Source organism: Stenella coeruleoalba, assembly GCF_951394435.1.
Source record: "Stenella coeruleoalba genome assembly, chromosome: 2".
Taxonomy (NCBI): domain Eukaryota; kingdom Metazoa; phylum Chordata; class Mammalia; order Artiodactyla; family Delphinidae; genus Stenella; species Stenella coeruleoalba.
The window spans coordinates 150,002,577-150,019,881 of record NC_137147.1 but is presented as its reverse complement, the minus strand read 5'-3'; the positions used below and the strand labels follow the sequence as shown (position 1 = coordinate 150,019,881).

The window sequence follows — 17,305 nt, the reverse complement described above, 5'->3', positions numbered from 1 at the left end:
ATTAATAAGAAGAGGCCAAGAGGCAAGGTAAAGGGAGCATTTGGAATGATATTCTTCTGAGCATTTCACTAACATACCACTTCCTATTGACAAGAATTGCCTTAGAGCAGGGGTCATCAAATTTTTTCTGGAAAGGACCACATAGTAAATATTTTAGGCTTTGCAGGCAATAGGGTCTCTCTGTCAACCACTCAACTCTACTGTGATTGCATGAAAATAGCCATAGAAAATACGTAAATGAATGAGTGTGGCTGTTTCCAATAAAACTTTATTTACAAAAACATGTGGTATGCTGAGTTTGGCCCATAGGCCATAGATTGCTGACCCTTGCCTTATCTCACAATATAAGCCCTTAAAAGCTCCTTTTATATTACCCATATGTTTTACATTTTGTCACCTTCATGAACTAGTAATCAAAGCCAAATGTGTGACTCCGATCCCTCAGGAATGTGGGTTTTATTCATACCATCAGGTTAGCCACTGAAACAAGTAGAGGTAATAGTTAAGCATTAGGGGAATTTAGAATTGACAGTAGAAGAGGTTTGTGGAGGAGGGCAAATATTTTCTCCAATGCTTGGAGTTGTCTTTTCACTTTCTTGATAGTGTCCTACAAAGCATAAAAATATTTAACTTTGATGAAGTTCAATTTTTCTTTTTTTCTTTGGTTGCTTGTGCTTTTGGTGTCATATCTAAGACACCTTTGTCTGCTCTAAGGTCACAAAGACTTATACCTATCTTTCCTTCCAAAAGTTTCACAGTTTTAACTCTTACATTTAGGTCTTTGGTTCATTTTGAGTTAATGTTTGTATATGGTATGAGATAGGGGTACAACTTCATTCTTTTGTAAATGGATATCCAGTTCTCTCAGAACCATTTCTTTTCTTTTTTTTTTTTTTTTGCGGTATGCGGGCCTCTCACTATTGTGGCCTCTCCCGTTGCAGAGCACAGGCTCCGGACGCACAGGCTCAGCAGCCATGGCTCACGGGCCCAGCTGCTCCGCGGCATGTGGGATCTTCCCGGACCGGGGCACGAACCCGTGTCCCCTGCATCGGCAGGTGGACTCTCAACCACTGTGCCACCAGGGAAGCCCTCTCGGAACCATTTCTTGAAGACACTGTTCTTATTACCCCTGTTGATTTGTCTTGGCACCCTTGTCAAAAGTCAATTGTCCATGAATGTATGGGCTTATTTCTGAACTCTCAATTCTATACATCTATCATTATGCCAGTTAATAATTATTTTTCCTAATCATGATGTCTATTTTTCCAGTAGGATGAATAACATATTCTTTTATTCATGCAATCATTTACCAAATATCTTCTAAGCATTTTCTATATATCAGGCACTATGTGGGTGCCTGGGGGAAGGGGAAAATACTGTCATTTAGATTAGGTGTAAGTAAAGTTAAGTCTCCTTGGATATGTGTCCTCCAATACAGCACCCTAGGAATAGTTCCTTTTTATCATAGACCTGTGAACTAAAGAGACAGAATAGCTCTTCCGCACATTCCCAACACACAGTGATGGGATAGGTTGCAAACTAACTGCCATGGACACTGCCATTCAAAAAGGGGGGAAATGAAGTTCACAGGAGTCATTGGTCTATAGCAATACTAAAATCCAGCTGGATATATGTTGCCAGTTCCTTGATTAAAGGATCAGTCCTACTGTCCAGGAATGATTCACCACGGCTCTTGGCTCTATTCTCCATATTCTTGACCTCTTCATTTTCCATAGAAAATAGCCCACAGTAGCAGCTGAGTAATTTTCCCAGCCTGCTTCTGCCCACAGAAATTTGGGGATCCAAAGAGCTCTTTCAGTTTTGTATCATCACTATCTCTTTCAGTCCAAGTTGACATAATTCTTTTAAAACCTTTGTGGATTTTTTCATGAATCAATTTATAATCCACTCCATTAAACAAAATCTATACCCAAAAGTCTCGAGATAAGCCCTCCTTTAACTTTGGTCTTCCTATTAGGCTCCCGAGGGACAGCACCTATAAGATTCTTAGAAGTCCTTTTTAAATAGAGGCACCCTTGAGATCCTCATCAGATACGCCCAGAAGTAATGTTTTACCAGCTATCTGGGAATACCTCAGCCTAGTGAAATTAAACATCAAATGCACACTGCTGAGAAACCCTACAGCTGGATTCAGTAACTGACATAGAGCCTGTGTAGGAAGGGAGTTTTGAGGTGTACGTGGAAGAGCTGCACTATTGTGGGTGGGAACACATGACACTGCATGCATTAGAGAAAGAGTGTGTGTATGGATATTGAACTGTCAGGAAGATTATAGTGGAAAGCAATTGTTTTTGCCTGCCCTGCATCCCAATTTTCCCTTATAAAACACTTCTTACCCAGTGCTTGAGCCAAACAGTTCTAGAAGGGCTGAACCTGTACTTCTCCAGTTCACTTGGCATGTAACACAAACCTAGTGTGTTAATTTATTCCATCTCCCTCACTCAGTGAATGATTTAGGAAAGCTCACGCAATCCAAGTTAAAACAATAAATTCAACCACAGATTTCTGATGGAATCATTGGGAAAGAGACACAGCCTTTACACAGGAACTGCATGGATGATAGTATGTAAATTTGTAGCTCTCAGGAACCAGCATGCCACCATTTTGGGGAGAATGGTGCTTGGGCAGAGAAAAGCAGAGTGAGAATGAGAGCCCTTTTGCTTAGCCATTTGGAGGAAGTAAGTGGGCATTTGCCTGGGGCTCAGCACTTTGTGAACACTCTCCCTTTGGATAGAGAGTTTCCTTCCTCCCCAGGTTAAAAGTCAGAAATCATGCTTCCCTAGTCTCCCTTGAAGTTGAGCACAAGCAAGCATGTGACCCAGGCAACATCTGTCACCCTTGTAAAACTTCCTTTGAGAAGAGACCAATCTGAGGGAGAAATGCCACATGGAATCCATTTTTGCCAGTGACAGGAGCACAACTGCCACTTGGCCTTCGGAGGTGGCACTGTTAAGTTTCTGGTAACAGAGCTGGCAGCAGCGTCTGCAACAGTAAAGTTAAGTTCCTGCTGGCAGTATAAAATGTAGCACTGAATTCCAGGAGTGGGGTGTGGAGGCAGTAGCGGTGTCCTCAGGCTAGTGGTGGTGTCCTGGAAGTTCAGCCTTGAACCTGGCTCTCAAGCCCATCTGGCAATTCTGCGACCTACCAAATATCCTTTAATACATTTCTTTTCTGCTTAACCAATCAATTAGATTTGTCACCACCAACTAAAACTTCTGGTGCTAATATAACAATCAGTAAAAATCTTTTATATGGATAAACGAATGACAATTCTGTGAGGTAGGCATTATTGTGCCCATTATACAGATGCAAAATAGGTCCAGTAATAAGTGCATCCTGCCCAAGGTCACACAGCTAGTAAATCCTAGAGCAGAGATTCGAGTTCTAGTCTCTCTCTTTTTTTTTTTTAAATCTCCAAAGTTCATGTTTTTTCGTATGCTACTTGAAACATGCTTTCAGAAATAATCTTGTGACAGATAGGTTGACTTGCTCAGAATTCATCCCAATCTCCTTCTAGTGTGCCTGCCCATACTACAGAGGCTGAAAAGCTAAAAATGACATTTCCCAGACTCATTTGCAACTAGGAATATGATTTAGGTTCCGCAGATTAGACACACGTGTGAAAAGCAAATTTAGAACTGAGTCAAGTAGGAAGGAAGGAAGGCCTTCATTCTGATGGTACAAATCAGGTACATATGGTTTGGGGCCAACAATTGGGGTTACAACTTTCTGATTCCTGAATTATGGCAAAAGTAGTGTTATCTTGGAGCTGGCAGGTGGCACACAGGCTTCTTGATTCCCCAGCTTCCAGACTGTTGCAGAGATAGTTCTCTAAACAAACAGGTCAGCTCTGGGTGGTATTCGGGAAGTCATCCCTGGAGGCCCAGCCTAGAGCCCACTCCTCATCCCTTCTAACTGTGAGCATCTGATTCCCCGCATCTAATCCTTTCCTGCTTAAACCACTAGGCTGGTTTGTATTTGCTTCTGACTCCTGTCTAATACAAGCATGTACAGAGATCAAGTACTATATTACCAAGCAGCACTGCATAGAGATTCTTATATTTTCTGAGTCACAATTAAGGGGGAAAAGTACATATTCGAGGAAAATTGATACATAGAAATAATAAGTACCATGGCCTTTCCAATCTTGCCACATTTGTATCTCAAGAAACTGAGTGTATCAGTCAGGGTACAGACAAGCAATAGATGGCTCATTCAAACTGCATCATTTGGGGAGACTTGAATAAAGACCAATTTTTAAAGATATGCACAGAGCATAGAGAACCAGAGGGGTTATGCAGTACCCCTAGACCTGAAGTAGCAAGAAGGAGCCTGTTATGAACTGTTTATGTCTCCCAAAAATTCATATGTTGAAATTCCAACCCCCAGCGTGATTGTATTAGCAGGTGGGCCCTTTGGGAGGTAATTAGATCATGAGGGTGGAGCCCCCATGAATGGGATTGGCACCCTAATAAAAGAGACCACAGAGACCTCTCTAAGCCCTTTTTCCATCACATGAACATACAGCAAAAAGTCGGCAGTCTATAATCAGAAAGTGGGCTCTCATCAGACATGGAATCAACCTACACCCTGATCTAACTTCCAGCCCTTAAAATGTGAGAAATAAATTTATATTGTTTAGGGCTTCCCTGGTGGCGCAGTGGTTGAGAGTCCACCTGCCGATGCAGGGGACACAGGTTCGTGCCCCGGTCCGGGAAGATCCCACATGCTGCGGAGCGGCTGGGCCCGTGAGTCATGGCCGCTGAGCCTGCGTGTCCGGAGCCTGTGCTCCGCAACGGGAGAGGCCGCAACAGTGAGAGGCCCGCGTACCGCAAAAAAAAAAAAAAAAATTTATATTGTTTATAAGCCACCCAGCCTATGGCACTTTGTTATCACAGCCCAAACTGACTAAGAGCCATTATGGAAAACTGGAGACAGTGATGTAGAGAGGGTGCCTTCCAGGAGCTGTGACCTTTGGTGAGGGATGCAGCTAGTTCACGGCAACCTCTCACAGGCAGGGAGAATGGAGGGGGCAAAACCTCACACTCTGCCCTCCTTTCAATCGCCTGCCCAGTGGCTGAACCCACCTAGAAGTCAGAGGACAAGACCCTGTGTTGTAGTCTTTGCAGGACAACCTCCCAGGGTGGAGAACAATGGGCAGTTGATCTGAGGAGCAAATGGGAGATATCCAGCACAGCAAGTGAAAAATCAACAACCCCAGTGCAGTAAGAGATCATAAAGTTTGAAGGGTTTCGGTGCTGCTGAATATTTTAACGTTCACAGGTTGACCTCATTCATTCTTTTTAAAGACACTCAATATAATGTGCTTTATGAGATTTGAGGGCATTTCCCCCAGTTTAGCAGAGTGTGAGAAGTAGAAGCACCTGAGAGGTCTCGCTGAACATTTCTCATTTCATAGGTGATGAAACGAAGACTTACAGAAATGAAATAAATTCCTTCAAAGTCACATATCCAAAAAGTTGCAGAGACAGAAGGCACACCCAAGTCTAATGATGCCTGGTAAAGAACTTCTTCCACCATCTGCAACTAAAATCCATGCTGGACACATGCTCATTGCAAAGTGCCAAACTATGATGTGGCTTCAGTCTCAGCCTTGAGCATCCTTATGCCTTGGTGTCATTTTTCTCTTCATGTGAAACATTTACCTGAGAAGCTGAATTGCAAAGACGCTTTTCCTAAAAATAACTAGAAGATATGCAGGAGAAATTAACATAATGTATTTTATCTATAATTTACAGTGTGTAACCCAAAAATGTGTGACAATGCTAGTAGTGCAGAGAAAATTCCCCTGGGATATTTGGTTCCACTTAAAAACACCTCAGTATGGGGGGATGTGGGAGCAGCAGCCTGTGACACACTTCCATCCGGGCAAAATGTTATTCCAGGGATTCACAGCAAGAGGCCTGACAAACACTTTGAATCGACATAAAGGTTCTTGCCGTCAGAATGAAATGACAATTGCAGTGGGTGGTCCCATTGTAGCCTCATGTCTCCTTCTCTTCCGTCTTGGCTTAGGTGGTTGCCCTGGAAACCATGGGGTGGCAAACAAAACCATGTGGAACAACTTTTAGGAAGCGTTATGCATGAAGGCCTATTGCTGCTGCCTTTTTTCTCTTCATTTTTTTTAAATAAATGTATTTATTTTTGGCTGCATTGGGTCTTCGTTGCTGCGCGCGGGCTTTCTCTAGTTGAAGCAAGCAGGGGCTACTCTTCGTTGCGGTGCACGGGCTTCTCATTGCAGTGGCTTCTCTTGTTGTGGAGCACAGGCTCTAGGCGCGCAGGCTTCAGTGGCTGTGGCACAGGGGCTCAGTAGTTGTGGCTCGCGGGCTCTAGAGCACAAGCTCAGTAGTTGTGGTGCACGGGCTTAACTGCTGCGCAGCATGTGGGATCTTCCCCGACCAGGGCTCGAACCTGTGCCGTCTGCATTGGCAGGCAGATTCTTAACCACTGCACCACCGGGTAAGCCCCTTTTTTCTCTTCTTAAACATGACTTTTCCAAGGCTCATTCCCTGAGAGGGTGTGCTACTCAGACTACCTTGAAAGCTGATTCATTCTAAAGTCTTTGGCAAGGTCCAGTTGGAGGGCTGGGCAGAGTTTGGTAGATAGCAGGGGAGAAGGGCTTTATTTCTCATTATTCCACTTTGGATCCCGACACAGATGGTCCTGATCTCCTCCCCCACCTAAGAATTTTTCTAAAATGACACCCAAGTTTTTCTTGGCAGAAGTTATAATCCTGGCAAACAGTTCACTGCAGCTCTAATTATGATGACAGCTTTAATGGAGAAGATAATCATGTTAAATGGTTCTTATTCAGTTCCATGTGATGAATTAGTGATTACCATGAAATGTGTTAAGCAGCCAAAAGTAAGGGGAAGGGATAATATGCTGAGCTACAAGTTGAGGTTTGAGGGATTCCAAAACTGGGTGGGAGATAGGACAAAATGACCTGTAAAGAGGAGATGCTGATTCTAATGTTTCTCGTGGCTTATTTACTGATTTAAGAAACCCCTTTTGCCTGATGTGTCTGTTAAAGAAAAAAATTATTTTGACACATGTTAAAACAGCAAAGAAGACTTTATTCAAGACTATTGTACTAGGAGCTGACTCTATTGCAACAGGAGAGAGAGACAGGGCTCAACTCCCAATACAACAGGACAAGTGGCAAATTACAGTCAACGAGCAAAGTGAGGGGGTCAGTGGATTGAAAATTACTAAGAGGAGACATCAAGAATAAAGGGATGACTTTTTCACGGGTTTCCTGCAAAAGGCAGGTGAAGGACTCATACATCAAATGTGAGGGGTGAGGGACCTGACCATGTATTGAGAGGGATCAGATAGTAAGAGTGGGGGGGACCTTGACTAAACTTATTCAGCAGCATTCTTGTTAAAACTGGACTACACATGGCAAAGACAAGACAAGGCTGTGATGATGGCCTGAGAGTTTGTCAGCCCCTCTTCTTGTTCAGGGAAAGAAGAAACAATTTTCTTTTTTCTCTGAACAATATAAGTCCATTACTCGTTCAGTCTCCTTTTGTTCATTAAGAACAAACTGAACCATCTGTTGGGACTTGGTAGTAGAGTATATTTGCTGAATAGTGTAAATCATCAGGCATTTAATAAGGGGAATTTCTATGAAAATAAAAAGAAAAGCAAAGATTTAAAGGTTGGAACAAACTATAAAACCAGTTTCTGAGTCCAGAGGGAAGCCAGTTGAGAAGATTTCTAAACGTTGGGCTTGAAGCGTCTTTAGATGGTATAGTGAGAACAATAGTGGCAACCTGACAAACTTCCTGGTTTCCAGTTTGAATATCTTTGGTGATGGCACAGAAATCAGTGTCACAGTCATGATTATTTCCCAGAGCAGAGCATGGAAGATGGAGAACTTTCAGTAAACTTCCTGAGTGGCCTACACAGCAGCAGCTCCAGGCATGAAGGTTGCCTGTCATCCAATTTCAGCTTGCGAGACAACCTAGAGTTCCAGTAAGGAACTGGGCAAACAGGTTTTTGGTTCTCAGTGACACCAAGTTGGGAAAGTGGGAGAACAGTTGGAAACGTTAATTTGAAGAGTTGCAGCCAGAGACTGGAGGAAACTATAAGAATCTAGAATTTGGTAAGGACTGACAAAATGTGCAAGGTGGCAGGATTCAGTCCAATTTACAAGTAGATAACAAAACCTGAAAGATAATGAACAGGACTAGAGTCAGAACCCACAAGGGTATGCTATAGTTTTCCACTGACATAAAATTTCTCTTTACACCCATGCTTTTTTTCATTATTCTTAAGTCTGGTCTCATTAGATTTGGTCTATTATTTACATAAGTGCAGCAACAACAGTAATTGACCACAAAGACCTTTGAAAGTTTGCTTTGCTGGAACTCTTCAAAAGTAATCTCAAATTAGATTTTTAAAAGCCTTTCAAGGGTAGGAAGCCAAGCCAAGAACTTGCCACCGGGTATTACCTGTAGAACCTATAGATTTGGGTAAACTTCTCTTTTCTCTAGGTCCCCAAAATATCCTAAGCTTCCTGGGCTTGCCAGGAAGCAACCTTCCTTATTCATCTGTAAGGCTTGGAACCCTGCAAACTAGCTACCAGCCCAGTTTTCTCAAAAGAGCTTTGTAAGCATTGGCTCCATAAAGTCAGCCTGAGTTCCTTAAAATTATCTGTTTGTATATGATTCTAGGTACAATATTCTCAAATATGACATTCCAGTAAAAGCCTTTGTTATATAACCAATGTTTCCAAGTAAATTCTGTTCAAGGAGGACAGATTCTTACTGAACTTAGGCAAATAATTATATTGCCATTAAAATGAGAATTCTCAATAAGAGTTTCTGAAGTCTGGAGGGATCAGGCAGGGAAAAAGATAAATGTTTCACTTCTGTTTATAAAAGTATTATCTTCTAAATTGTTGTGAGTGATAACTTAAGAGAAAAGGGAAAGAGGTTCCTTAAATCCAGCAGCAATATTCCAAACAAAGGCTATAATCATCCTCCATCAGTTCATTCAGTCTCATGCAATCAGTTCTCATTCTGCTTGGTCTTGGGTTAGCAGTTTTATGCACCCATCAGATTCTTTACTTGAGTTCTGGAAATCCTTTCTTAGTTGAATGGTATGGTCTCAAAGTTATTTAAACAATGCCATCAAAAGCCTGTATCTCAGAGACCTGTCATAGCCAGTCCTTTCCATGGGTCTCAGAGACAATCCCTTCTTGCTGAAGATGAAGCACTCTGGCCTATAGCCGATTGCCAATGCTTTCAGAGAAGAATCAGAGTAAAACAAAAACTATCTGTTGCTGACAAAAACTTAAAATGGCCGTGGTTAAAGCTCTGATAACAGTTCACTACAAAAATGATGCAATTGACAAGGGAATTTGGTATTTCTATGGCATAAAACATAATAACTGGAATTATGACTGATAACATTATACCAGAACATATCATAGACAGTGAGGGTATTGACAAATTTCATGCAATATCTTAAATACTTACATTAACAACATTTTATCCATGCAAATATAACCTAGAGAAGGTTAAAGCATCTCTTATTTGACAATGCTTTTCGTGCAACAGAACAAATCAAACAAAACAAATTGCTTTTTGGCATCTCTCTTTTTACAAGATGAAAGAAAAAAATCCTTTCAGATTTTCCAAAAGCCATCTGAGAAATCTCAGGGTCAGTTCAAAATCAAACTTTCACTTAGGATTTGATTCTGAGAAGGCCAAATTGTCCAAAATGTCAAAAGGTTTGAATATTTGGCTAAATACAATCCCAGGTTATGGTTACTTAGCTACCTATTTAACCAAAATGATGATAAAAGAATTCAAAAGTAAATAGAGGAGATAACAGGACTATTTTTTTTAAAAAAAGAGTTAGCTCTTTTAAAAGTAAGAAGATTTGGTTCTCTTAAATAATTAAGGACACGATAAAGGTTAACATAAAGCATAGTTAATTATTCTGATAAGACACCATATCTCTGTTTCCTAGGGGGATTACTTAAAAGGTAAAGAAAAACCTTTTACAATCTCTTCTTAAGAGCGACCAAAAATCAAAAAAAAAAAACTTTGTTATTTCAACAGAGAGAAAACCAAATTCTAGCTATGCATCAGTGTACTTTTGATACTAAAGTTCGTTTTGTTTTTTTTTAAAAAAACCCTATAAATAAATCTATCCAGTCTTAACCAACTTTGACCACATGAGATAAGATTCCTTTTCCAAAATTCCTTTCCTGCAAACCTTCTACAACTTTTTAATATCCATTCAGTTTTTGTCCTATATTTTCCTCTTTCACTTTAGGGCATAATTACTATCTTATTCCAGTAACAAACACCTATCCTACATACCTTGAATACTTTTCCTTATCAAAAATACAATCTACTTTCCTTGCATACTTTTCATACAAAGTTGTTTCCCTTGACCCTTATTGTTTCTAGTAGCTTCATTTACATACATTGATTATAATTTTTAACAATCAGTAGCCTTTTTTAAACAAAGAAAATACAAAGTAAACAATTGTGAATTGTGTCTTATACCAGCATTCTGCAGCAGACTAGCAAATTTTATGAATATACCATCTAATTTTTATAGGTATATGTTTCCTGATAATACAATTTTTCAACGTGTCAAAAAGATGTTTATTAACAAACTTAAATATATTTAGTCTCTCTGTACCATACAAAAATAAGAAGCCAAAAGTAGATAAACTTGTGCTTAGTAATTTAAGGTTTAGTAGTTTCTCCTCACTTAGAAAGTGATATAGATATTCAAAGAATATCTATTACTTAACTTAGTACAACTCTAAGGTTGCAAGTTACCACAAAGATTTTGGAAACTATTTTTAGGGACATACGTTATAACATTAAACAAAGCAGGACATCATCTCAAGCTATTTCCCTGTTAACTATTTTCACAGTACGTGCATGTTAGACAAGTATCAAAAAAAATCACAAAAGCAAACATACCTAAAAAGAGCTAAATGCAAAATATATACTGTTGTTAAACTTAATGTTGATAACTCAGAAGACATAGCTGTTCTTATTAAACCAATGATATTAAACTAGTCTTATTTATCTAAGATTTTTCCAAATTGCATAAACTTGAAAAGCATTTGGGTTAGTTTCTATATTTCTGGGAATTTTAGAAATATTTAATTTATATAATCACTTACTTATCCCTAAGCCAATCAGAATAGAGCTCTTTTATGTGATTTTATAAATTACTTTGGTAATACCATCTAGAAATAGAAAAATATCACATATATATATATATATAAAACATACATATACAAACATGCATACATAAACATACAGACAGATGCAAATACAGACCTTAGAGCTTTCCTTCTAAAATTTTAGCCATGAGTCAGGTAAACTTAGTAATATAAAACTCAGTGGTTTATATAAAATAGTTGGCTCTTGTCTTTGCTCCACTTTATATTTTTACCCCAATTGTATTTCTTACAGATGGAACAAGTTAAGCTTACCTGCTCAATATGAGGGCTAATGCTTTTTACCAATATTTGTGGAGGAGGCTTATGAGATATTCTTTTACCCTGATATGTAGTTTCTTTTTGAGGGTCCCTGAGTCTCTTGAGAGTCCCCAGTGGGAGACAGGGGACCTAAAGTTCAAGTGACTGTATGAAAATGGGGGGCTGAAGCGGGAAGGCAATCTTGCAGGAGTGGACGGAGAGATGGAGGAGGGAGGGAAGGCAGTCATATCAAAGGATTCAAGGTAGCTGAAGGGAAGATTGAAGGTAGTAAAAGAAGGAAGGAGGAACAGAAGCAATTGTAAGGGAGAGGTCTTAAAGGAACCAGTTTGGGGAGGTCATTGAAGTTCCAAATTATCCTTAGTAAAATCATTCCAACAAGAAAGGAAATGGACAGAGTTAGTGCCATAGTGGTGGAGCTTACAGTCAGCAGCGGTATGAGAAGGGGGTTTCAGTCTACTGAGAGGTTCCTGTATTCTTAACTAATGGTAACGTGTAAACAAAGAAACCTGGGACTTTAACCCAGTTTTTAGGCTAGAGGCCTCCAAAAGAGCCAGGAATTTCCCATTCAAGGGTCAGGGACTATATCCCTATTCAACAAGATGTAAAAAGACTTCCACCCAGGAAGATGCTTGCTCAAACAGATACCTTTCAACCAAAGAATCCTGGGACTCTAACCCAGCCTCAGAGAGTATACTCAGAATCTTAAGAATCAGTCCTGGACAAGCTGAGATGTTTGGTCACCCTACTTGTAAAAAACTCTGAAGGTACTTCCAAACAAGAAGTTCCCAAATCATTCTGAGTCATTGCATAAGACGAACTAGATATCTGGCTTTCAATTTAAGAGTTGTTTAAAAAAAAAAAAAAGGAGCCTCATTTATTTAGTCACATATCATGTAGGAAAATAAATATTCATCCTGACTCTTATTTAGTTAGAAGTACGTTTACTTAGATATTTTAATTCAACTACAAGGCCCAATCACCTCTCCACAAATGTGTGGCTGAAGAAAGTTCGATGACAAAATTAAGATATTTGTGCACAATTGTGCATGTTTTCTTTTTTATATTAATAGGCCTCTTTATTTTGCTACAAAATTCTTACTGGCCAAAAAGACATTTAAATTTGCTATTCATTCATCTGTAAGCTGCAATAAATGTAGTTGCTAAGTTGCTATGTGTAGTAGTGACCAAAGCGTGTGTGTGTGTGTGTGTGTGTGTGTGTCTGTGTCTGTGTGTGTCTGTGTGTGTGTGTGTGGTCTTCCATGGGGAAGCAACCTTCCTTAGCCTCATCTTCTCTAAATCCTAATTCATCTGTACTTTCACTCATTTTCACAGGGGAGAATGTGTTGTTCTTTTAGACGGCTTCTTTTTTTTTTTTTTTTTTCCTCCTTCAGAGCTAAAGATGGATGAAAAAGATTAAATGGCAAAATCTTGCTCAGAAAGCTCTGCTATTGCTGCTGCTGCTTTGATTAATCAGTGACAGCTTATGGTGACATTAGTTAATCCTTTTAAAATCTATTTTACATGTTCTCACATTTGTGTAAGGACCTTCCTCCCTAAGAAGCAGGGACCAGGCAGGGAGGAGATACGGTAGCTGGGAGCCTAGGATATGGCTGAGGCTCACTGGAGATAAAGAGGTGGAGATTCAAGAGGAAGCAACTTAGGGAGAGGCTGAATTAAAAAACACTTAATTCCAAAGTATCCAAATATGAGGACAAACTGGGAAAACCACTGACAACAAGCAAGTTAGGCACTTAAAACATTTAAGGTTGTTTTCTTGATTTTTTATAGGGTGCCAGCAACCTCAGCCTGTCAGTGGTGAACGTTTTGACCATGGCTTATTCCTCCTCCACCTCACACTCCACTAGGTTGTATTGTACAGTTTGGGGAGCTGAAAAGCCTTAACATGCTCAGGTGGATTCTGAGTTCAAATGGACTAATTTCATGTATTTGCTTGTCTAATTGGTATCCTTTCTAATGGACAAAATACCACAGCTGGCTGTGACACTGATGGGAATCCAGAATCTTTCATAAGATAAGTGGGTTCTTCTTTTTTTTTAATTTTTTATTGAAGTATAGTTGATTTACAATATCATGTATCAGGTGTACAGCACAGTGATTCAGTTTATATATATATGTATATATATGTATATATGTATGTATATATATGTATAAAATGTTCTTTTCAGATTCTTTTCTCTTATAGGTTATTACATAAGATGGGGTATAGTTTCCTATGCTAAAAGTAGGTCCTTGTTGGTTATCTATTTTATATATAATAGTGTGTATATGTTAATCCCAGTTTCCTAATTTACCCCTCCCCCCAACCCCCTTTCCCCTTAGGTAACCATAAGTTTGTTTTCTGTGTCTGTGAGTGATAAGTGGATTCTTCCAACTCAGTTGTCATGGTAAATTGATGGCGATCTGTGGTTGAGAGCAGGGTCTGAGTAAGCTGGGCTAGTGGGAACTGGTGGAAACAGACATCATCTCTACTTTTACTAACAAAGTAGGAGCAACCAGAAGACAGCTGTGACAGTTTCCCATCAACACATTTACTAATTTTTGCCTTTTCTCCTCTTATGACAGAAGAACTGTCCTGTAGTGTAGGTCCTCTTAGACTCACAACTTAAGCCCTGGATCCCCTCTTACCTATTCAAAGGCTTTCCATCATCCACTCTCTCCAGCATTTCCACATTTCCCCTTTCTATTAGAACATTCCCATCAGCATATAAACATGCTATAATATCTCCTATCTTAAAATAAATCTGTCCTCCCTAAAATCTATGCCCTCCTCCAACTCCCACACATGCTTCTCAGGTACCCTTGCATCACCTTTTCTAAAATGAGTTGTCAATACTCAACGTGTCCACTTCCTCACTTCATAGTCTCTTTTCAGTCTTCTCCAGTCATGTTTTCTTTGCTACAACTCTAGTGCAGATGATATTCTTCTCAGGATCACCAATGAGCTCCATCTCTCCAAATCCTCTGAACAATCCCCAGTCCTCCTCTCACTTGACCTCTCAGCAGCATTTGACTCAGTCAACCACTTGGTTTCTCGGTCAACATACCATCTCGGTCTTCCTCCTACATCCCTGACTGGCTTCTTCCTCTTATTCCCAATTTTTAAATTTGTTTAAGCCACTTCTGTTCTTAAATACATTCACTCATTTTAGAGGAGACTTTATCCAGTCCATGGCTTTCGTTTCTATTTCCTTGTCAGTAACTCCCAGATCTACATATTCTTCAGCACTGGCATTTCCCCTGAGCTCCAGACTTAAACATCCTGTTACCTACCTGATATTTCCATTAGTTGTCTAGTAAGCATTTCAAGTTGAACATTTTAAAGTAGAACTTGATCTTATGTGTCAAATTCTAAACCGCAAAGGTGATGGTATTAGCAGGTATGGCCTGTTAGGAGGTATTTAGGTCTTGAGGACAGAACGCTCATGAATGGGTTTAGTGCCTTTATAAAAGAGGTCCAGAGAGATCCCTAACCTCTTCTACCACATGAGGATACAGTGAGAAGGCACTGGCTATGAACCAGAAAGAGGCTCTCACTAGAAGGTGACCGTGCTGGCACCATGATCTCATACTTTCAGGGTCTAGAACTGTGAGCAATAAATTTCTGTTGTATAAGATACCAGTCTGTGGTATTTTGTTAGAGTAGCTAGAATGGACCAAGACAGTCCAGTAGCTCAGGATATAAACTTAAACCATTTTATTCCTCTTACACTTAGAGACAATAAAAATCCAATCGTGTGGGCCCTGTCTATGCCTGATTATCTATTAGCTAGGACTGGATGTCCTTAGAATTCCCATCCAGATGATTTCCAAGACTGGTGATGAGTCTTCCCTCATGGTTCTACGGCTTCCAGGACAGGGTGTGAAATGGTAAACCCAAAGTGCTTGAAAAACGTGACTTTGGTGCAAACTGAGTTTCTGAATCTAACTTAGCCCCTCTAGCCTCTTTGACAAATGAGGTTTGTTCCCAAGGAGGATAGGTAATTGAATTTTCCCAAAAGCCAATTTTCCAAAGAAGGAAAACTCAAGATGTGGAGGCATAGAGCTGAATTTGAGTCCTCCTGGGGTCTAATGTCTCCCATCTGTATGGTTGGAGATATTCATGTGGGTTGGGCTAGGTCAGGTAGGTTAGGGGAAAGTTGGAAAAATTAAACAAGGCTTATTGGAAGGTGGGATCTGCCTCTGAGCACCAAAATTAAAACAAAACAAACAAACAAACAAAATCTCTCCTCTCCTTTGGAGAATGTCAGTTATTACAACAGCCAAGAAGAAGAAAGGTGTAATGAATTTTGTAGTAAATTCCAGGAATTGCTAAATATATTTGCTGAGCCATGGGGATTCTAACTCTAGGACCATAAACACTTGAAGCATAATGCAGATATCTTGGCTTTACAGAATACAGTCCAAGAATTCTTCCATTTTTCTGGACATGTACTTTTCAGAGTTGGCCTGCAGGTGGTGTTGTAGCCCACAGAGGACTGTATGGACAAGGGATTGATGGGATGTTAGACCCAGATAAGTTCATTAGGATTTTGTCCAAGTAGATCTGGCCCCCTTCATCCCAGATGTGATTCATTCAGCACAAGAAGATGAGTAGGGCACTGCACAGGCAAAATGACACTATAATTTATAAGACTGGCCCTCTCCCATTGATCTCAAAGCTCTTGGACCAGTAGGCTAGAGTATCTACAACCTCCTCCGTGTCCAGGCAGGTAATAAGAGAAAAACTGCCTTCCAGATAAGCCTCAAATGACCTTCCCATGTGAGGTGGCTAGTGCCTTTGAAGAAAGAGTATGTATGAGTTAAGTGGCCAATTCTGTCATGATGCTGGCTCCCAGGCTCAATACAACAGGTTAGCAACCTCACCCCAACCCCTATCACATATTCCACCTCTGCTAAAGCTTATGAATAGGACTGCTGTTCAAACTGGCTTAGCAGGAAGCCAAACATATTTGTAGTGGGGTCACAAGTTCATTCACTGTCCGCTTAGATGTGCAAAGAAAATGCAGCCTCTTTATTTCTCCATAACTCATCTGCTCATCCATAGAAAACTAGGGAAAGTAACCCTACATTTATCCCATTCAGTTAAACTTAGTTCAGTTCAATAGTTCAGACAACCCCTTTATGTTAACTCTCTTTAGTTTCTTTAGGGAAAATGTTGACTTTCTAATTTTCTCTCCATCTCTTTGTTCTCCTTCAAGATTGTGTCTGTATATTTTGGGGTCTGTAAGAGTTTAGATGACCAGTGGCAGCAGAGGTGGGATTATCTGGATCTTCATGGGTGGATAGTGAGAGGCTGGATTTTCTGTTCTCTAGACTGGTGACCACTGAAGTACAGGTTTTCTGGTGTGGCTTTTTAGATGAAGTACTATCTAGCTCTGAGATCTGTAGCTCTGGCCTTCTCAAATGTCCTACGCAGCTGTGTCTTTGTTTTAACTAGAGCCCTCTGACACACCTCTGTGCTCTCAAGACCTCTGTGTCTCATCAGAACACATGGGATTTGCTGGGTCACTCGTACACCCAGGTCATGCAGGCCCAGGAGGACTGGCTCAAGCTCATCTATCAACTCACCTCCCACCACACCTCCTCACCATCACTCCTTGCCAAGACTCTGGCCCTAACCTTGCCTCTTCTTTGTCTTCCATATTTCTTCCATAGTCTCTTAGAACTGGAAGGGGCAGTCTCTAGGCAATTCATTTGTACATTTAATAACTCCCTTGTAGGCTACAGCAATGAGCCTCATAGCTAGCTTTCATAGGT

The 17,305-nt window shown here is 40.3% G+C and overlaps 1 long non-coding RNA gene across 3 annotated transcripts in view; it reads right to left on the bottom strand.

The window, feature by feature from the left end:
• LOC307182757 overlaps window positions 1-17,305 on the bottom strand; it is a 129,437-nt gene that overhangs the window by 54,916 nt on the left and 57,216 nt on the right. The gene's annotated exons all lie outside the window — the stretch shown is intronic.